This window comes from Oratosquilla oratoria, chromosome 2, assembly GCF_046742065.1.
Source record: "Oratosquilla oratoria isolate Oo_2021 chromosome 2, ASM4674206v1, whole genome shotgun sequence".
NCBI lineage: Eukaryota > Metazoa > Arthropoda > Malacostraca > Stomatopoda > Squillidae > Oratosquilla > Oratosquilla oratoria.
In genome coordinates, this window is record NC_134778.1 from 53,665,524 (window position 1) to 53,676,103 (window position 10,580).

The following is a 10,580-nucleotide window of genomic DNA, read 5'->3' on the forward strand; positions in this document are numbered from 1 at the left end:
TTTTCTCTGTCCATATCCTTACGGGTGTGACGCTATGGTTGTCATTAAAGAGAATAAAGATATTTTTCTTTTCTTTTCTTTTCTTTTTCTTTCCTCCATATCCTCACGCTCTTATCCTCCATTGTTGCCCTCCATCACTCCTCCAACGCGACGTCTCCTCTTACTTCCTCCAGTAACTTCTGCCCCTTTTCACTCCATAATTCCCTCCATCTCTTCCTTAATTTCTTTTCCAATTATTCTTTTCCCTACCACCCTCTCTCCCTCCCTCCCTGTCTCTCCTTTACCTCCTCTAATATAACTCCCTCACTCCCTCTCTCTCTATCTCACTCCCTCGTCCCAACTCTCTTCATCCCTCTTTACTTCCTCTAACATAACTCCCTCACTCCCTCCACCTCTTCCCTCAGTTTTTTCCAATTCTTCTTTTCCCTCTCTCTCTCTCTCTCTCTTCCCAACTCTTTTCACCCCTTACCTCACCTCTCTGTACCTCCTCTACATAACTCTCTCCCTCCCTCCCTCCCTCCCTCCCTCTCTCTCTCTCCCCAACACTCTTCACCCTTTACCATTCACCCTTCTTTATCTCCTCTACAGAACTCTCTCCCTCCCTCCATCTCTTCCCTCAGTTTTTCCCAACTCTTTCCACCCCTCTCTCTCTCTCTCCCCAACTCTCTTCATCCTTTACCCCTCACCCTTCTTTACCTCCTCTACATCTCTCCACCCCCCTCCCCCTCCCATGCTACTAAAAAAAAAAAAAAAAAAAAAAAAAAATTTTGGGTTTGCGGCCAGTTTAATAAGTCCAAAGAAAACTTCGCCCGGCAAGCCAGCCAGCCAGCGAGCTGATTGGCTATGGGGGCTGAGGGGGGGGGGGCTTTGGCGGCTGCTGGCGGCTGTTGGCGAGAAGTGATGGAGGGCGGATCTTTGCACAGCTCCCTCTCGCTGGATATTCATGGTTTCCGCTTGTCATCGCTTCCTTTGCCTTCCTCGTTCTGTTCCTTTAAAGCTGGAACACCAATTCCATTTTATTTCATTTCATTTCATTCTATTTCATTTATTCATTTATTTGTTTTGGTTAGCTTTCGTTTCTTCATTGTTCTTGGCATCTTCTCTCCTATCTGACAACGAATTTCCAACGATGAAGTATACCAACATGAGCCCTTTTGGTCCATAACGTGGCCGGATACGAATACATGAACAAACAAGTAAAATAAACACAAAACACAGAACTTTGTTCATTTTCTTTTACATCCCCTTGACATCTCATTTCCCAGCTTCTCATCCTCATTTCCATCTCTTCCTGCTTTCTTCTGTGCCTTCATCTCCCGGCCTCTCATCTCCCATCATCGCTTTCCCCTTTTTTCTTCATTTTCCTGAAGGTAAACTTCTTGTTATTTCCACTAAAAGAAAAGATTAGACAACTTTATAGATGGAGATGAGGTGGTAATCGACATGGAACTGCCTAGTGTAGGTCTTATGGTCTCTTGCTTTCTCCTTCATTCTTGTGTTCTTAAAACGAATTTTCGTATCTTTCATCCAGCCTCCTCGACGTCTTCGACTTCGTCCAACCTTCTCGTTGTCTTCGTCGGTCTTCGACTTCGACAAAGAGACTAAATATTCATGCGACCCTGTCCAGATTACCTTGCTGGAGCCTCTCCACTTCAATCCGTCTCACCAATTCTTAAATATATATTTATACTACTGAGCAGGGAGAATTTCAGTATATGTGTGTGTGCATATGTGTGTACGTAAATGTGTGTGTATGTATGTATGTATGCATGTATGTTTGCATGTGTACATGTGTGTACGTAAATAAGTATGTATGTATGTATGTATGTATGTATGTATGTATGTATGTATGTTTGCATGTGTACATATATGTGTGTGTACGTAAATGTGTATGTATGTTTGCATGTATGTATATATGTGTGAACGTAAATGTGTATGTATGTTTGCATGTATGTATGTATGTATGTATGTGCATGCATGTATGTGTGTACGTAAATATATATGTATGTTTGCATGTATGTATGTATGTATGTGTGTATGTGCATGTATGTGTGTATGTTTGCATATGTAGAAGCAAATTATTGAAATATTTTTTCTGGTGAATCTGTATGAAACAAAAACTTCCTTACTCTATTCATTCTGTATGCCGACGTGCGATTTTATTCAAACGAGGCAGGAAACACCCCCATGACGTTACAAAGGGCTCTCTCGATCTGTGATGTCTTCCTTCAGTAATTAGTTATTCTGATTTCCGCCAGGAGATTTTTATTCCGCCGAGACGTCTTAAGTGGAAAGCGGACCACCACGTCTTTTGCAGTTCCTTCTTCATCCGAAGGGGTGGGGGGGTGGGGGGAGTGTGGTCTTAGCCAAACTTTGGCTTTCTAGGCGAAGGGTTTTATCTCCTCCCCCTCCTCCTCCTTCTTCTCCTCCTCCCCTTTATCCTACTCATCTTCTTCCTCTTGCTCACCCTCTTCCGGATTTTCCTTCTCTCTTCTTTCGATCTTATAATTTTTTTCTTTATATTCGTCGTTTTTTTCCCTTCTTGGTCTTGTTCATTTCTTTGTTTTTTTTTCTTCCTAGTCTTTTCTTCTTCTTCCTCTTCGTATGCCTTCTCGTTCGCATATCCAATCCCTCTTTCTCTTTTTCTTCCTCTTCCTCATCCTCCATCTTTTCTTGTTAGTATTAACATTCCTTTCACTTCTCCTTTTCCCCTCTTTTCCCCTCCTCCTCTTCATGTTCTTTAAACGTTACCAAGGAACGCTGCTTTCCTTTTTTTATTCCTCCTCCTCCTCCTCCTCCTCTATTTCATGTTATTTCACAAAGGGTTACAAAGGTAGAGCACATTGACAGGAGATCTTTTGGTCCATAACAGGAGCAACCCTACTTTCCTCCTCCTCCTCCTCCTAATCATCATCATCTTCCTTTTCCTTCAATTCCTCTCCTTCTTGTTACTATTTACGTTGAGACACAAATCTAAACTATTCCTTCCTTCCTCCCCCTTTCCTCGTCCACCTCTGGTCCCCAAATCTATCCACGTCTTCTTCTGGCTCCTTCATTCGGTACCAACTCCACATATTTTCTTCTGGCTAACCAGACGACTTTATTCAGCTTTGGGCAGGACGCCCAATACTGAGGAGGCCCACACCTCTCTTTGCTCTTTTTATCTTTAACTCTCTTTTTCCAAATATTATTTCTCTCGGTTACTGCATCCTCTACGTTCTCATCTTCCCATTCTTCCCTCACTAACCAGTTTCCTTAACTCAACCGTGTTACGCACACACATACACACACACACACACACACACACACACACGCAGAGCTTTGAGCTCTCATCCAGGAGGGAAATAACTGCCCATCAAGAGACCAACGCGTGATCCAAGACCATGGTGAATCCCTCTCTTTCACACACACACACACACACACACACACACACACACACACACACACACACACACACACACACACACACACACACACACACACATACACACACACACACACACACACATACACACACACACCTTTCCACCTTTCCTCTCTCTCAAAATAAACAAACCAATAAATAAATAAACGAATAAATAAATAAATAAGTAAATAAAAAATGGCAACTCATCAACCCAACAGTACAAGAAATAAATGTGTCGGGTCCCGTCTTATTTGGGTCCATTGGTCGCCAAACCTCAACTTAGCCAGCTACAGCCGGACTGGCCATGAACCAGCTGGTCTCCAGCTGTTCTGTTCTACACCTCTGTCCGCTGTATCACCAACTGAATACGATTCTTCCGACTTCGAAGGTTCTTCTTCGTCTGTCGAACTCGTCAGGAGAGCTGACGGGCCTCCACTTACTCGCTTCCTTGGGCTCCTCCTCCTCCTCCTCCTCTTCTTCTTCTTCCTCCTTGTCCTCCTCCTTCTCACCTATTCTCCACCACCACCTCCTCCTCCTCCTCCTTACCTTCTCCACGTTCTTCTCCTCCTTAACTTCTTCTCCTCCTCCTAACCTAATTCTCCACCATCTCCTCCTCCTCCACCTCCTTTACTTTGTTCTTCACGTTCCTCTCCTCCTTGCCTTCTTCTCCATCTCCTTCTCCTCCTCTTCCTATTCCTCCTTCTTGGCTTCTTCTCCACCACCTCCTCTTCTTCTCCTCCTTCTTCCTCCTCCTTATCTTCTCCACCTCCACTTCCTCACGTCCTCCACCTCCCCTTTAATTACCTCTTTTTCTTTTACCCTCTCCCTCCTCCTCCTCCTCCTCCTGCTCTTTCCTCCTCTGACTTTTCTCAGTCGCAGACCCTTCTGCTCTCCTCCTCTTCCTACTCCTTCTTACCTCCTCTTCTTTATCCCAGGCCCTCCTCCTCCTCCTCCTCCTCCTCACCTTTGTGTGGGACGCTCCGCTTGGCCCTAATTTGGTTAATTTTTCCTTGCTGGGGCACAGTTTTCAAGCCGGCGTAGAGCTCCACGCAAACATAATCTTTTTCTCTCTCCTTCCCACCCCTTCTCTCCTTTCCTCTCTCTCTCTCTCTCTCTCTCTCTCTCTCTCTCCTTTCCTCTCTCTCTCTCTTTTTATGTCTTCCTCTCTCTCTTTTTGTCTTCCTCTCTCCCCTACAATTCTTCACACTGGCATCGATAATAATGATAACAATAATAATAATACAATAATAATAATAAAATATCAATAACAATAATAATAATAATAGTAACAACAACCAGAACTATATTGACAATAATAGAAATAATAATTAATAATAATAATAATAAAATAATAAAAATAATAAAACATCAATAACAATAATAATAATAGTAACAACAACAAAAACAGTAACTGTAATGATAATAACAAAAATAATAAGGATAATGATATATGTATATCAAGCCTGACCCTCACCCCACAACCGGATGCGGCGTTGGCATACAGGAAGCGACGGCGGTAGCTGACGCATGCATACATACATACATACATACATACATGCAGCCAGGAGGTCGCTGCCTTTGGTTATGGATGCATGGGTGCATGTATGTATGCATGTATGAGAGTCTCTAACAGCTTCAATTCAGCCACGCCCCCTCCTCCTCCTCCTCCCCTTCCACCAGACGATTCTCTTCACCCGGGAGGACGACCCGGAGACGTGGTCCTCGAGGGCCCGAGGTTGACCTTGTAACATACGATTATGTTACTTGGGTTAGGTGACGTAGGGAGAGCACGAAGTTCTGGTTCGTTTGTGTTCTTTATTATTTTAGTGAAGGTTTGGCGTCGGCCTAAGAACGCACGTGGCGTGGTCTCCGAAGTCGAGGACCGAGTTGACCTGACGCCAAGACGCGTTACGACTTCGGAGAGTCTCCCGAAGAACTGGCCATGGTAGCTTCTCCCTCTTAGGCCATGGCCAGTTCTTCGGTAGACTTCTCTTTACTCGTAACGCGTCCTGTCTCGCTCCCGTCAGCAGGTACCTGAAGGTGGTGTCACCGTATTGATAGAGTTGGGGTAGGGTCTTCCCCCCCACCACCACCACACGTCATCTGCAGTGGATAGCGTCTCGTCCCGACTCAAGCAGGACTGGGGGTTTACTGCACGTGACAGCCCCGGACAAGGGCTCGGGAAAAGGAGGAGGAGCAGGAGGAGGAGAAGATGGAAGAGGGAAAGACGGAGGAGAGGGAGGAGAAGATGGTGGTGAAGATGGAGGAAGAGATGGGGGAGGGGTAGAGGAGGAGGAGGAGGAAGAGGAGGAGGAAGAGGTGGAGGGGAGGAAGAGGAAGGAGTAGTTGGAGAAGCGGAAGAGGAAGGAGAAAAAGCAGCAGCAACAGGAAGAGGAGGAAGATAAACACTAAGAGGAGAAACAGGAGAAGGAAGAGGTTTAAGAGGAGGAGGAAGAGGTTTAAGAGGAGGAGGAAGAGGTTTAAGAGGAGGAGGAAGATGTTTAAGAAGAGGAAGAAGATGAAGAGGAAGAGAAGGAGATGGAGAAGAAGGAACAGGAAGAAAAGCAGCAGCTACAGGGAGAAGGGGAAGAGGAGGAGGGTGAACAGGAAGAGGAGAAAGAAGAGGATGAAGAGATGGAGAAGAAGGAACAGGAAAAACAGCAGCTACAGGAAGAAGGGGAAGAGGAGGAGTGTGAAGCTGAAAAGAAGAAAGAGGAGGGCGAAGTGGAGGAAGAGGTGAAAGAGAAGGAGGAAGAAGAGGAATTGGAGAAAGAGGAGGAGGAAGAGAAGGGGAGAAGAAGGAAAAGAAGGGAAAGCAGCAGCAACAGGAAGGGGAGGAGGAGGAGGGTGAACCTGAAGAGGAGAAAGGGGAGGAGGAAGAGGAGGAAGAGGAGGAGGAGGAGGAAGATGAAAAGAGGCAGCAGCAGCAGGGGATCATATTTGATGTAATACTTTATTTATCCTTCTATAATGAGACTTTGAAGGAGGAGGAAGAGCAGGAGGCAAAGGAGGAAAAGGAAGGAGAGGAAGAGGAAGAAGGAAAAGTGAAATAGGAGAAGGGAGGAAGGAAGAGAATGGAAGGAGAAGGAAAGGAGAGGGAGTTGGGGAGGAGTTTGGGGCTGGGAGGAAGAGAGGGAAGAAGAAATGAAGAAAGGAGAGAAGAACGGGAGGAGTACGAGTAGGAAGAGGAGGAAGAGATAAAAGAGGAAAAAGAGGAGTGGGAAGAGGAGACGGAGGAGGAAAGGGAAGAGGAGAGGAAAGAGAAAGAGGAGAAATATGAGGAGAAATAGGTGGAGGAAGAGGAAAAGAAGAAAAAGGAGAAGCAGGAAAAGGACGTGGAGAGGGTGAAAAGAAGAGTAAGGAGGAGGAGGAGGAGGAGGAGGAGGAGGAGGAGGAGGGTGGGCAGGAGGGAGAGAAGGGAAGGGATGGGGCGAAAGTGAGTGAAGTGAGAAGAAGAGAGAGGAAGAAGTGAAGGAGGAGGAGAGAGAGGAGGAGTAGAGGGAGAAGGAGGAGAGGGAGGAGGAGGAGAGGAAGGAGGAAGTGAAGGAGGGGAGGTGAAGGAAGAAGAGAGAGGAAGAAGTGAAGGAGAAGGAGGTGAGGGAAGAGGACATGAGGGAGGAGGAGGTGAAGGAAGAGGAGGAGGGGGAGGAGGAGAGGAAATAGGGGGAGAGGGAAGAGGAGGAGGAGGAGGAGGAGGAGGAGGAGGAAGACGATTGGGCGACGTGGTCTAAAACAAATACCGGTACAACATCGACGGGAATTTACATTGAAAACCTCTTGTCCTCCTGCTCCTGCTCCTCCTCCCTCTCTCATCCTACTGCCTCGCCATATCCCTCTTCTTCCCCTCCTCCTCCTCCCCATCTACCCAATTCCTTCCTCCCCCTGTCCTTTTCTCCTCCTCTTCCCCCTACCTATCCACTATTCTCTTCCCCCTCCTCTCTCTTCCCTTCCCTTCCTCCACACTTCCCTCCCTCCTCCTCCTCCTCCCTGCCTACCCACTTTCCTCCTCCCCCTCCTCTCTCTTCCTTCCCTCCTCCGCACTTCCCTATTCTCCTCCTCACTTACCTCCCTTCTCCTCCTCCTCCTTCCTGCCTACTCACTTTCCTCCTGTCTCCTCTTCCTCCTCCTCCCCTCCCCCGACCTGTCACCTTCACCGACCCAAGATCCAATCTGCTTCTACAATCTCGCCTCCCTGAATCCAATTCCTTCTCCACTTCTCCTCCTCTGCTCTATTCCCTCTCTGGGTGCCAGGGCCAAGGCCAATGTCCATCTCCATCAGAGTCGTGGTCGCCGGTCGACCCAACCCATTAGACCCCATTAACACCTTGAATGGCTGTGTACTGGCTAACGGAACTTCGAGTGCTCTCTAGTTCTTAGGGACTTCGAGTGCTCTCCAGTTCTTCGGGGATCCGCGTGCTCTCCAGTTCTTCGGGACTTCGAGTGCTCTCTAGTTCTTCGGGACTTCGAATGCTCTCTAGTTCTTTGGGACTTCGAATGCTCTCCAGTTCTTAGGGACTTCGAGTGCTCTCCAGTTCTTCGGGACATTGAGTGCTCTCCAGTTCTTCGGGACTTCGAGTGTTCTCCAGTTCTTAGGGACTTCGAATGCTCTTCAGTTCTTTGGGACTTCGGGTGCTCTCCAGTTCTTAGGGACTTCGATTGCTCTCGAGTTATTCGGGACTTTGAGAGCTCTCGAGTTCTTCAGGACTTCGAGTATTCTCCAGTTCTTCGGGACTTCGCGTGCTCTCCAGTTCTTCGGGACTTCGATTGCTCTCCACTTCTTCGGGACTTCGTGAGCTCTCGAGTTCTTCGGGACTTCGATGCTAAAAGCGTCTGTGCGCTGACGGCGTCATCGGAAGTGTAACAACGGATCTCGTAACTTCCTATTCACTGGTTCGAGTCCCGCAAATCTCTCCGATTCCCGGCAGTGACTGTAGCTACCTGCGCCTAGAGTCCCCAAAGGCATACAGGGCTTCGGCCCCAGCAACGTGCTTCCTGCCCGTAAAATACTCCTCATCTTCTTCGGCGCGTCCCGATAAACCCCTATATTCCCGTTGTCCGGCACAATAATTTTATTCTGGTCAGTGTCAGACGATTCTATTCATCCCTGAGACTCCGTGGGGTAAAACGTTTTATCAAGTAACCCACTGGTCTCTTCTTCCTCACTCACATTCAAGGTTGCTTCCACTTAGGCGTACCACACCGGCTTATGTGAAAAAATTCTCTTATGACTTCGTTGGCTTCGTAAATGTATCTGTTCGACGAAGAGACACACTCCTCACAACATCGAATAAAAGATGTAGTACTTATAAGTGAATCCATGGGAATTATTTGTCCGCACCCATACACCTCCCCTCTATCTAGCCCCCTTTCCCTTCCCCTCATCCTCCCTTCTTCCCCTCGAAACTCATATCTCCAGTAGAGGGGTTATGACAAGGTCAGACAAGTCTCCGCATATCAGGATTTTCTCCGTCATTTGTTTTCTGTGTGTGTGTGTGTGTGTGTGTGTGTGTGTGTGTGTGTGTGTGTGTGTGTGTGTGTGTGTGTGTGTGTGTGTGTGTGTGTGCGTTAGCGTTCTATTCCTGCAAAGACGCAATCAATTGCATCTGCCAGTTCCAGCAAGCAATATAATCAACAAGTGTATTAATCCATTCCACAAAGAGGCTACCGTCACCAGGCGATTTGAATCAGCTGCTTGGAACCCTTTCCTGGACGAAAGATTAATTTTATTTTATTCTGGATAAAAATATACTTTTCGAGCACTTTTGTGACATCCCTCAGTAACAACGAATTAATCATCATGTGTCATGTTTCTCAAGTCCCATGAAGAGTCTTCAACCTGTCACGCACTCCACACTTATGGCTCGCTGTTCCTTACCCTCTTGGAGACGACCTCAACACTGAATTAAATCGTTAAGCATCCATTAACTACCACTCGTTAACGGTCTGTGGTCCCAGTGGGTGAACTCCACGACCCCTGGGGGGACGGGGGGGAAGGGGGAAAGGGGGAGGGAAGGTCGGAGGATCCTAGAACGAGATGAGATTTACCCCCGCAGGCGTTCTCCCGAAGTTCACAAATGCGAAGTTCGGGATTGTTTGGATCTTGATTCTTCCCAGCATGTAAAATTCACGTGTGGATATTGATTCCAAACAAAGAAGTGGAGAGAGTTTCTGGGAAATCCTTGTTTAGAGAGTGCTGCATACAAATTGCCTAACGAGAGGATCCGTGCAGACCCGAAAATGACGTCATGATCTTCTTTCCACCCCCATTTGGCGAAGTGCCTCAACCGCACGCCTACGCAGCCCGAGTGACAGACACACACACAGACAGAAAAGTCTGTAAATAATATTTCACAGAGAAAAAAATCAGAAAAATACATTAAGCCGATATTATGTGAACTGATACTCAAAAGCCAAAGCTCCAACTGAACTACAGTTACAGGACGAATCAGTGCTTCAGCAACTGGACTGTTCACAGGCCATTTTCATGTTTACAGATCCAGTAAAAGTAGCACAATATACAGATCTATTTTTACGGCGTTTGAGCTCCGGGTTTTATGAAGTCTTTGTTGTTTGTGCGACAATTTGTTATGGAGTCAACATTACGTTCACGTGAGCGAGAACAGTTTTATATACCGAGCCTCTTGGAAACGTTGACGACCTTTACATATTTTATCATGGCTAAAAACAGACGATTTTATTCGTCCGAGCCTGGCTGGACTCACGATCTGAAAGGGATTTTTTTTTTTTTTTTTTTTTTTTTTTTTTTTTTTTTTTTTTGTGGTGGGTGGGGTACCCGCCCCGACCTCAACTTTGCATGTGGTTCCGGGGGAAGTTGAGGTTACCTCAGGTTTGAGGTTAGCAGCGGTAAGGGTCCATCACTCGGAGTGGATACACTTCCTTACCTACGCCAGAAATCCCGACACGGTTACCAGACACGCGCGGTACCACTTAGCCACGGCGGGCCCCCAATACTACTTCGACATCTTCGAATGATTGAAGACTCGTCTCCGCTCAAGGACAGATGCGCTGGTTTTTGGTGACGAAATGGAATTCTTTCGGAAAGCTGGTGCCAGTTATAGGTCTTTATTCTGGCTAAAGACAAACGATTTTAATCACTTGGGAGACAAATCACATAAACGCTGAGATTATGGTGATAATAGGCAGAGATCCTACT